We start from the raw sequence: 12,416 nt of genomic DNA on the forward strand, positions 1-12,416 counted from the left end.
GATCTAAAGACGTCATCATCACTGTCCAAAGACAACATTCATGGTCCAACAGGAATTTGCATGATGTTTAAGTTTATGCACAATATGCGCTTGTATTATTTCTAATTGCAGGTAAACCGGCGAGCAATTGTCATCCCGGCAGGAGCGATTCTGCTCCAGTTCCCGCAGCCATATCAAACCTAACCATTCCTGTAAAGCTATCACTCACTCCCGCAGCCATATCAAACCTAACCATTCCTGTAAAGCTATCACTCACCCGACCCTAGATATTGCATCCGTTCTTGAAAAGTATTCATCGGCATACTCCGCCGATGGATCCTGAACTACATACGTCCTGATTCCTGTAAAACCAGGGATATGTAGGTAGCTCATAAGCCAGGGTGCGGCCTAGCCTCTTCTAAACCATTTCGCTCGATCAAAATTGGCCATCATATCTTTACTCGACAGCTCTTTCATCCTTCCCGGGTAAAGAGGGGCAGTTGTTGATACCCAATTTTTTAATATATATTTTCAATATGCAAAATACCTTCAAAGTAACATATATATGCATATATAAGCATGTCTAAGGATTTTATTATTTTTCCACAATTTTAAAGGTTTTAATGGATTTATTTCCCCCTTTGTTTATCCATAAAATCACAAAAATTATTTCCAAAATTTACTAGCTTGATAATTCATCTACTGGATTTTATATTTATGCCAAAATATGGCTAAAGTAATTTTTACATATTTTTACAATTTCATTTAGTATTTTTAAAGCTAAATTGCACATAATTGCAATATTAGCCATTTTAAGACTTAATTGTGTTTTATATTCATAAAATTGAGTCTTGTATTTTTATATTGTTAATTATGTACTGAAAATCATTTTAGCTCTTTCAATTTAGTTTTCAGAAACTATTTACTATTTTTATAAATTTAAAAGAAAAAGCTTGTTATTTAAATAACAGCCCCTTTTGCATTTAAATTATAACCTAAATTGAAACCCAATTCCCTAACCCAATTTTAATTTAAACCCGGCCCTTACCCAATTAGATCCTACCCAAACCCGAATCCCCACATACCCCTTTTAATCTAGGTCGTTGATCATTCAGATTAACGGCCACCGTTCCACCTTACATTTTTAAACCCAAAATGACTCTTAACCTAATTCATTTGTTACCTACCCGTCGCCTTTGAATCCCCTCTCCTCTCAAACTCTCTCTGAAACCTAAGGCTAAACCTAGCCGCCGCCACCCAAATCTACCATAAACCCCTTTGATTCTTACTCAACCCATGGGCTCTCATGGCTGTTTGAGACATATACCGGTCTCTTATGTCTCCTGTGTGCCCGTTTTCGTGATTTTATGGAAATATCTCGAAGATATCTAACCCATATCCTGCTCAACTTCTATCTTTGGTCTTTTCCGGCCATCCATGGTCGATCGAGTCAGATCCATGGCTTTTCCGGGTAGATCGGTAACTTTTCGAAGTTTTTCTCACTTTTCTGGGTTCTCTGAAACCCTAACCTATTAAGATCTTTCGATTTTATTTCAGATTTACCTTAGATCTGTGTATGCTATGAAACTCGTAAGTATTTTTCTCAAAAGATTTCCGACTTTTTTTCCAAGCGACTCTCCATCTTCAAAAATTAGGGTTTCTTAAACTCTTTCTTTTAAAAAATCTCTTCTCTGATTTTTAGTGTTGTTTTATGATTTTACTGTGTTGAAACGATTTGTTTATGCTTTTCTTCTATATGATTCAGCATGTTGAAAACCCTAAGCATCTTTGATTTTATCTGAGGTTTTGGAACTGCCTTTATTTGTTATATATGAATACTAAGTTCGATTACATTCTTTGTGTTTGAATCCTTTTCCTTGTTTGACTTGTTTGATTCTGAGTTCTTACCATCTTTTAAACTCGACTATTGTTAAAACCCTAATTTCTTAAAAGGTTTTCTCATTTATTACTATGAGTTCTTTACTTGTTTCTGACTCTCTTTACCTGTTAGACTGGTTTCTTCACTTTGGTTCTATGTGTGAGCCATGACTGCTTGACCTTATTGATTACCATGCTTTGAATAGTCCCTAGCCTATTCATGTTACTCATGTATGTTTATGTCCATCTAGTTAGCTCCTTTTTGTCAATATGTTTGACCCTACATGTCTAATACGCATGTTCATTCCCTTCTATTTATATGTTGAAGTGCAGAATCATGACCACTTCTTGATTGATCTTGCTTTCCTTAAGTGATAGTTTAATTGCAAGGTTTTCTTATAAACCCTAATTTTACTCGTTTGTTTAAGTTGATTGATTCTTTCCTTTATTTGTTGTATTTCACCCTACTGAATCCTTTCCCAAAATTAAGTATATTTTGTACTTTGACTCAATTATTTACCCTATACATTTACTACCCCTTTTATGGCAAGAATCAATCTTTCTCAAACTGATTTCTTTCCTTAATTATCCATGTCAGTATCCATTTGAACAGTAATCCCTTGATTAAAGGGAAGTACTTGTATTAATGGGATTCTAATTGTGATTATTGCCATAATTGTGTCAAACCTTTACTTGTTACCTTATTTTTTACTCGTTTTCAAAGTTATAAAAGCCCTACCCTCTATTCTTTAAAGATGCGAACAATTGAGTTCAGAACATACACTTACACACTCAAAACTCTCTCTTTCTCTACTACTACTTGTGCTACTGCTTTGTCTAGCCAGCTAAAAGCCAAGGCTAGACTATGGAATTCTACTTGCCTTATCTTTCTACACTTTGCTTCTTTAACTGGTATGTCCTAGTTTAATTTTAAAACTTCAACAACAACATGTTTCTTTATTTGTTTCAGTTCCCTCATTTTTCTACTTGTGGTTCTGTTAAGTTACATTACCAGCACGCTATAATGTTTCCCCTTCCCTTTAGATTAATGCATGTGTGTCTCCAAGCAAGCCCTGTCACTCACTTATTGTGTACTTATCATCCCAAGTCCCCTATCCCTTCAATGTGCTTATATTCTTTCTGACTAGCCTATGATCATGCTTGTATCAGCTATTATTGTGCATGTCCTACTAGTCCTAAGACCCTTGATGGGGTTATATATTGCAGTCAATGTCTGTGTATCCCAAGTCCTTTGACCCCTTTGTGTGACTACTGATTCTGTATGTGATCCCATCTTGGGAGTTTTGAGTTTTATTTACTACTACAACTGATTTCAATCACCTCTGTTACTGACTGCTTTCAAAATGGACTATCAGTCCAACTTTTTTTTAAAACAAATCCCTTTCAACATGTGTTCTGCACTTTCACTATACTCTTAGAATCTAGGTTCTTCCCCTCTTGTGTGAGCCTTGCTTTGGGACCCTTGAGCTCCCTCTGAACCTGGACACATAAGGACTGGCTCTTCCACACTGCACTTACTCTGTTTGGTTATGCAAATCTGGGTGTGAGCACTGCCCGGGATCCTTGAGGTCCTTTGGGAGCTCTGACACACCTAGACATGAGAATGTTTTGGAACAACATTTGGCATTTGAGGTGGTTTATTCCATAACTCAGAGAGGAAGTCAGAATCAGGCTTCCTATGGTTGTAACTTCTTATTTTTGCATTTCTTATGTAATTCAATCATTTGGTCTGTAATAATTTGTAAACAAGTATGGAGTTGGCTAGTGAAAAGGGGTGGAGAAATATGCATGCTATATCTATTAAAGGGTAGAAAACATGTTCATATGTTTGTGAGCACGTGATTTTTGCTTCACGAAAACTACTCCAAAAGAAATCAAAAATAAGACAAATTACATCTGTGTACAATTTTGAGAATTTGCGTGACATTTGGTAATTGTGTTGTCCGTAAATATTTACCCTTGCTGTGATTAATTAAAAAATACAAAAATACATGTTTCATGCACATTAAAGATTTAATTGTACGTCTTGGAATTAATTGAGTCATGTTTTATGGAAAAAACAAAGAAAATTACAAAATATGCAGTTTTGTTGCGTTTTGTCATTCATGTGTGCCGTTGTGTAATTTTGTTTTAATTAATTAAATGTTTAACCTTGTGTGATAATTGTTGTTAAGGTTTAATAGTGTTGTAGGATAATTTTGGTTTTACAAATTATTTTTTAGAATTTTATTGATTGTTAACTAAAAGTAGAAAAGAAAAAGAGCTGAAAAAAATGAAAACTCGGATTGGGCCCAAATATTCAAATAGAAATTAGGCCCAAAACCAATACGTAGACCCAGTCCAAACGCCTTGTGCCCGGTCCATTCCCACAATCACTGGAACGACGTCGTTCTGCGACAGTCAATCCCAGCCATCGACCTTACATGATCCAACAGCTCAGAATCCGCCCCCTTACCCGTTCCCTGAACCCGAACCATCACCCGTTCGAACCTACCCCCAACTAAAACCAAAACGACACTGCTCCCCTTTAATGAAAAGATCCAGGCCGTCAATCTCGTTTGATCAAACGGCCATGATTAAAACCCCTACCCACTATATAAGCCTAAAATCACTACCCGCCCCCATAGCCATTACCCCTTCCGTCCCTAACCTCTCAGACCAACCAAACCCCCCCTCACCTCTTGCTCATCATCGTCTCTCAAAGATGAACCCTTCCAACCCTAGCCGCCTTAGGACTCCCCCGCCGTAAACCTGGCAACCATGACGCCGATGACCACCAGATTAACACCCCTGAATCACCATGACCCCTTCTCTCCAGATCCACACTCAGCTTACCTCGAATCTTCCCCGAACGTCTCGAATCTTCGTTTGAAGGTTCGAGCAAAAACCAGATCTACACCAACCGACCCCAAATTCATACCATAACACCTCCTAACCTCCCTCACACCCTAAACGCCATTGGTTCCGTTCGAATCTGACCAGAGCTGGACGAATCCCAAATCAAACCACAAAGAACCCTAAAAGACCAAAAGTTGAGATCTGTCCAAATTAAAAGACGATGTGGGGTCTAATCGACTTTAGTCGAAGAGAACTTAAGGTCCATTCGACCTCCAAAATGGTCGAGTCCGAGTTCGAGCCTGAGTCAGTTTGATTTCGAGTCCCTGAGGTAACTTTTCCATTTCTTTTGTTCTTCTATGATTTTTATCCATTTTTCATGTTTAGTTTAGTTTATTTTTTGATTTTTCTGTCGAGTCTGTTGATCTCCAGACCTTTTATTTGGTCGAAACCTTCTTTTGTTCGTTGAATATTCTTTAAACTATACAGTCAATACGAACAAGTTCGTCGATTAGTTAGTTTTGTATAAAATCCCGATTTTGTCCAAAGCCGCTGGAATCACCTGTTAACTTGTGTGTTTATTGATTGTTTGTTATCTGTTATAGCTTGTATAGTCTGTTAAATAAGTGTCGTCAATTAATTTGTTTAAAGATTAGAGGAAACATGATGGCAGTTCATTGATGTTCTTCATGTATATTTACCAGTTCCACATCTGCTATGCCAACTTATAATGAACCTGTTGAATATGTTCAGTTTTGTCTTTGAACTAGACTGCTCGTTCATTCAGTAATCCCATGTTCTTCATAGTTTGCCACAGAAGCCTAATTGTCACTGCTTCATCGTTTGCTCCCTGTTGATTGTTTGATTTAAGTTGATCAGGATTGGTTCCCAATTTGATCAACTTATTTCATCTGATTGACACCCCTTTGTGATCTGATTTTAAGTTGAACTTAGGCTGAGTATTGGATATAGCTGTAGAAATCTAGAAGATCAATCAGAAATCAGTGTTAAGTTCAAGCTTATATAGTTGGTAAGTTCAGACAAGTAAGGCTTAGGGTAATACAGTAATATGCAAGGGTTAAGGGGTAATTATGGGAGTTTAATAGGATTTTAACAGGTTGTAAAGCTAAGGTCTGCCTAGGGGTCATTTGTTAACCTTAGTTTAATTGCCAGTGGGGTACATAACATGAGAGCAAGGGTTTATTTGAATACTATAACCCTTCCCATGACTCTTGATTAAAACAAATAGGGACAATGCATGCTAGCATGGGTAACCAAATAGTTTACATCAAGAAAAGACACTTAGGAGTGGGGAAGTAGAGGGTATGGGCAGAATTAATCTAGGAATCTCAAGGCAGGTTTGAGCAGGCCTGTTTTGGGCTATAAATAAAGTCATTTTTGACAAAGAGAGGGCTTGTCTTTCAACCTTTAGAGGTCAGTTTATTTTCAGAACACATAGGCTGGATTTTTCCCACAACAAGTCCAGAGAATAGAGTTGAATAGGCTTGGTCTTTGAACCCTTAGAAGGTCAGTTTGTCTTCAGAGAGATATAGAGTGAGATTGTGCTGGAATTTGAACATAATTTCCAGAGGTATTGAGGGTTTGAGGCTGAGTTTTACACCAAGAGCCTGGGGTTGTTTCTCTTTGAGTTTTCAACAATCAGAGGCAACTGCTTTCTTGCATCTGGTTCCTTCTCTACTTTGCCTGTACTTGTTTTGGTATTGCTGGGCTGCAAACTGAATTTCCTGCTTTGGTTTTAAAAATCTGTTACTGGGTTTTGTTGTTGTTGATTGCTGGTTTCTGTTGTTGCTATTGCTGTAAATGCTACTGCTGCACTGATAATTTCTTTTCTTCTTTTGGCTTTCTCAATACCAGGTACACAACTGATACACTGTCAATGTAAGCTGAAATTTGAAGCATGAATACAAAAAAATGAAGAATTGAAGTTATTTTGAATTAGCTTTAGAAATGTACTAAACATTAGTTGTCTGTATGATAGTTCACTTTCTCACCTAGAACCATGTAGTTGGCTGTGATGTAACTGAACATTTATACATGTCATTTAGTTGGTGAACTCTATGTTTTGCTTTTAGTTTGCTATTTCGATTTGCTTGTTAAACAACCTGTTTCAAAAGCACGACAGGCCTTAGGTAATTAACTACTAGACAATTTAAGCTATTTCAGTTAACAAACCGCCTAATCTAACTCGCGATAATATGTTTAATTAGATGTTCTCATTTCTACATTTCTGCCTCTTAAATGCCGAATGTATATAGGATAATGTAACCAGGTAGTAATATGTGAATAAGACGGCCCAGGTTCAGTTTAACATTTCAGACGTTGGACTTGGGCCGACGTTGGCGAACGGACCACCTTTATTGCATCATTTTCAGATTTAACGGATCATGTTCGAAACTGAACCATAACAACTCATAAGCATGTAAATAAAGTTGGACCCTCTTCTTCTTTCATTTTTAGAGACGAACTTAATAGAAAACATAGCCATTATAGGACGACCTTTAAAATAAAATGAGGCGCGCCTCGCCAAATAAATTACAAATCGCGGGGGCCCTCAATAACACATATAACCATTAGTTAGACTTTGGAGTTGGCCATTTAGTGAATTTTCACGGCCATTTAGTCTCTTTAGGATGCGTCTTAATTAATCTTACCTTCTTAAATACGGGTGTGCATTTATATAACCCAAATCTAAATCCCAACGGAGTCGAGATGTGTCAACAACCATGGGTACATTGATGCGACGTGGTTCGAGATGTGTTTTCACGATGTTGCAATTCGCGTTGAAGAATAATAATAATAATAAAAGCGGTAAAGTTAAAATTTGCACATAGGTTCAATATGAATTAAAATCAGATAAATAAGCCGAATACGACAGTTGAGTGACCGTGCTAGAACCACGGAACTTTGGAATGCCTAACACCTTCTCCCAGGTTAACAGAATTTCTTATCCAGATTTCTGGTTCGCGGACTGTTAATAAAGTCATTCTTTCCTCGATTCGGGATTAAACTGGTGACTTAGGACACCCTAATCTCCCAAGTAGCGACTTTGAAATAAATAAACAAATCCCGTTTCGATTGTCCTTTAATTGGAAAAACTCCTTCACCCCTCGCGGGGGCGGAACAGGGAGGTGTGACAATGTTTGCATTCCTACATCCGCAATAGAAATCATGCTTAGGACGCATTTCATGCATTAGAGATCATGCTCCTTAGGACTTACACTTACTGTTTTCAGCATCTCCGTTTCACTAACATATCACTTATAAAATCCTGCATTAATACTGGTGTTTCTGCAATCATGTTCCTACTTCCATGTACACTTAGAGATCCTATTTAGGCTAAACAACACTAACAAACATATCATCTCTGCATATTCTAGAAATCATGTTTAGACGTTGTAATATTTGTGCATATAGAAATCCTGCTTAGGATTCTGCATACACATCATTCTGCATCTCCATACATTAGATACCATGTCTTTAGGATTTCATTTATATTCACTTAAGCATGTTTAAGCTAACTAGAAATGCATAAAAGGGAATAAAACAATTTTACTCCGTCCTTTACGACCAACTGATAATAATTCTATGTGTTGAACACCTAGGACAACATGCTTTAGGTAATAAAAGTAATCTTCAAACTATCTTAATAAATTGTAACAATTGTTGCACCTCGCTTTGCGCCTAGGCAAGCCATACGTAATAATGATAAAACTAGAATTGCCTTTGTTTAATTATCAACTGCTACAACCAGCAGACAAGCCTGGTTCAGACTTCTTATCTGAGTCATGTAATAAATTTGGTTCTGCTTCAACAAAAACAACCTGCCTTAGGATTTTAAATTCAGACCAGAACTGTGTATAAGTCATGTTGTTTACGTGCATTATTTGTGGAGATATAACTGAGTCTTCTATCTGCTTACATGTCTCCCCCTAATTGCAGTCTTATATGTTTCGTGTGTCGCTTTAGCATTTTTACCTTTAAACATGAGGTCTGCCTAGAACCTCCTTCTTTTAGGAATAAGAGTCTTAAAAATTCCTCTGGGACTAGAAGGGATGGGTAGTAGCATGCAATAAGAGTCGAGACCAATCATCGCTCTAATTACCTTTACGGGGTGGGAAAGGGTAGATATAGATATAATGACCGGTGTGCAAATACCACGTGTAGCCCCTCTTTTGAGGAGTGTCATACCGGGTATTACATCGATGTGATCCATAAACAAACCTAGGACACCCCCTCCCCCCTTTTATTACATTCATAAGCATGTTTTAGATTGTAACTCTTTTCAAAATTTAGCCTTTCAATAATTGTTTTTAAATTTTTGTGTGATTAAACATAAATCCCCTATATTTGAGCCAATACTTGTCTATTTGTACAAATTCATAAAAATTGTCTGGCAGGGAACCACACTAGTGGATCCTGAGGGGTGCCTAACACCTTCCCCTTGGGATAATTTCAAGCCCTTACCCTATCTTTGGTTACCAAACATAGTTAGAAATGAACCTTATAGGTATCCTAATGCACCTTAAATTATTAGGTGGCGACTCTTCAAAATATAAACCCTGTTCCCAAAAGGAATGCGTTGTCCCACACCGAATGTCATAAACCCGATTTTCCGATATGAAGAGGAAAAAAGGGGGCATGACATTTACATCGATGACATGCTGGTAAAGTCGAAAAAGAAAGAGGATCACATTGGCCATCTGAAGGAAGCCTTCGAGATACTGAGGCAATACGGGATGAAACTAAATCCCGAAAAGTGCGCCTTCGGCGTAACTTCAGTAAAGTTCCTTGGTTTTCTAGTGTCACAAAGGGGTATCAAAGTCAACCCGGATCAGATCAGGGTCATCGAAGAAATACTGGAGACATTGACCAGCAAGAAGCAGGTACAGAAATTAACAGTACGAATAGTTGCCCTATCGAGGTTCATTTCGCGATCATCGGACAGATGCCATAAATTTTTTAATGTGCTAAGGAAAGACCACGGGGTACAGTGGAATTCAAAATGTGTCGACGCCCTGAGAAAGATGAAAGCATATCTATCTTCGCCACCACTACTCATCAAGGCAGACCCGGGTGAATGCCTACTGGTGTACCTTGCAGTCTTGATCCGCGAAACCAAAGGTACGCAATTCCCGATTTACTATATCAGTAAAACCTTAATTGATGTCGAAACAAGGTACCCTCACCTTGAGAAACTAGCTTTGGCATTAGTCGTAGCTTTACAAAATCTTAGACCATATTTTCAATGTCACCCCATAAAAGTGGTGACAACCTTCCCCCTCAGGGGCATCCTACACAAACCCGAACTATCGAGTAGATTGGCCAAATGGGCCATAGAATTAAGCAAGCATTACATAACATACCAACCGCGAACTGCTATTAAGTCACAGGTGCTCGCCAATTTCATTGTTGATTTCAGCGCCGAAATATTTCCTGAAGTAGAGCAGGAGGCGCTCCGCGCTTCCGCACATTCCGACCTCTGGGTCCTCTACACCGACGGTGCATCTAATGCATCGGGATCAGGACTGGGACTCGTCCTTGAGGTTCCTACGGGCAAAGTAATTTGCCAGTCCATATGATGCCTCGAGATGACTAACAACGAGACGAGTATGAAGCTGTGATTGCAGGATTGAAATTAGCCCTCAAATATGGCGCTCGATGATTCGTCCTCCATTGCAACTCTCAACTCGTGATGAACCAAGTCACTGGGACTTTCCAAACCAAAGAACAGAGATTACAAAAGTACCAGTCGGAAATTCACAAACTACTGCTAGAATTCGATGAATGCCGCCTCGACCAAATACTCAGGGTGGAGAATATTGAAGTAGACGGTCTAGCCAAGCTAGCGGCAGCCACCAAAAATATCAACAAGGAAAACATGATCACTATTCTCCATTCAGCAATAAACCAGGTCGAGGTACATTATGTAAACCTATCTTAGGGCTGGCACAATTGTCTCGTAACATATTTGCAGGATGGAACACTCCCATAAGATAAGAAAGAACCCAAAAATCTTCGAATACAGGCAACCAGATACAGCTTCATAAACTGTGATCTCTAGAAGCGGCGGTCCCCTAGCCAAGGGTCTTGGGCTAAATCAAACAAGGCGAGTACTGGAAGAAGTACATGAGGGGCATTGCGGTGCCGACACGGGAAACTGCGCCCTCGTCCGATGCCTCATCCGCGCCGGATACTACTGGGCTACCATGAAAAAAGAAGCTACGGACTACGTCAGAAAGTGTGAACAATGTCAAAAGTACGCCCCTATGATACACCAAGCAGGGGAACTCCTGCATTCCGTCATTTCACTGTGGCCATTCATAAAGTGGGGGATGGATATTGTCGGACCCCTCCCGGCAGGACGAGGTAAGGTACGCTTCCTTTTGGTTTTAACTGATTATTTTTCTAAATGGGTGGACACAGGTGCATACACTCAAATACGTGAGCAAGAGGTCATCGTGTTCATATGAAAAAATATAATATGCTGCTTCGGCATCCCCAAAAAAATCAGTTGTGACAACGGACCTCAGTTCGTCGGAAAGAAAACGACTGAGTTTTTCAAAAAATGGCACATCAAGCGAATACTCTCCACACCATACCATCCCACTGGCAACGGCCAAGCCGAATCCTCCAATAAAGTAATACTGAATATATTGAAAAAGAGGCTCAAGGAAGCCAAATGGCTATGGCCTGAACTACTACCAGAAGTACTATGGGCATACCGTATTACGCCGAAAACCAGCACAGGCGAGATGCCATATTCACTAGTCTATGGGACTGATACAGTTATACCTGTTGAGGTCGGAGAGCCTAGATTGAGATACTCTAACGAAAGTGTACCAAACAACGACGAAAGTAGGCTAAAAGATCTGGATAAAGTCGAAGAACGAAGAGGCATGGCCCATATAAGAATAGTAGCCCAAAAGCAACAAGTAGAAAGGTATTACAACAAGAAGGCTAAAGTACGACCGCTCAAGGTCGGAGATTACGTCCTCAAAACTAAAACACAAGCAGTGAAAGACCCTAATGGGGGGAAACTGGGAACAAACTAGGACGAACCATACAAAATCATAGCGGCAGCAAACAAAGGAGCATTCCAGTTAGAGACAATGGAAGGAAAACTACTCCAAAACAATTGGAATGTCGCCCATCTCAAATACTTCCACTTCTGAAAGGAGGCGCCACCTAAGTCATACTCTTTTTCCCTCATCCAGGTTTTGTCCCAATCGGGTTTTCTCGGTGAGGTTTTTAAGGAGGCGGCAAGGGGGATGTCTCGATGTTCGAAGTATTATTCATTACTCCGTCCATCAACGTGTTCTCTGGGCCGAGTAATGAAGGGACTGGATATAGATAATCAAATCTCCATTGTATGTACAAAGTCGACATGTGTTTCCTACAAGAATATAATCAAATCTCCATTGTATGTATAAAGTCAACATATATTTCCTACGGGAATATGACCAAACCTCCGATGTGAGTGAGAATCCCAATGGCCAAGGTCACCGACAAAGTTCGACCTCGTTCGAACTACGACGGGATCCTACTTCGACGACAGTTCGAAGCAACATCCCAATGGCCAAGGCCATCAACAAAAATGTGAGTTTGACCTCATTCGAACTACGACAGGATCCTACATTGACGACAGTTCGAAGCAACATCCCAATGGCCAAGGCTATCGATGA

The sequence above is a fragment of the Nicotiana tabacum genome, chromosome 6 (genome assembly GCF_000715075.1).
Source record: "Nicotiana tabacum cultivar K326 chromosome 6, ASM71507v2, whole genome shotgun sequence".
NCBI lineage: Eukaryota > Viridiplantae > Streptophyta > Magnoliopsida > Solanales > Solanaceae > Nicotiana > Nicotiana tabacum.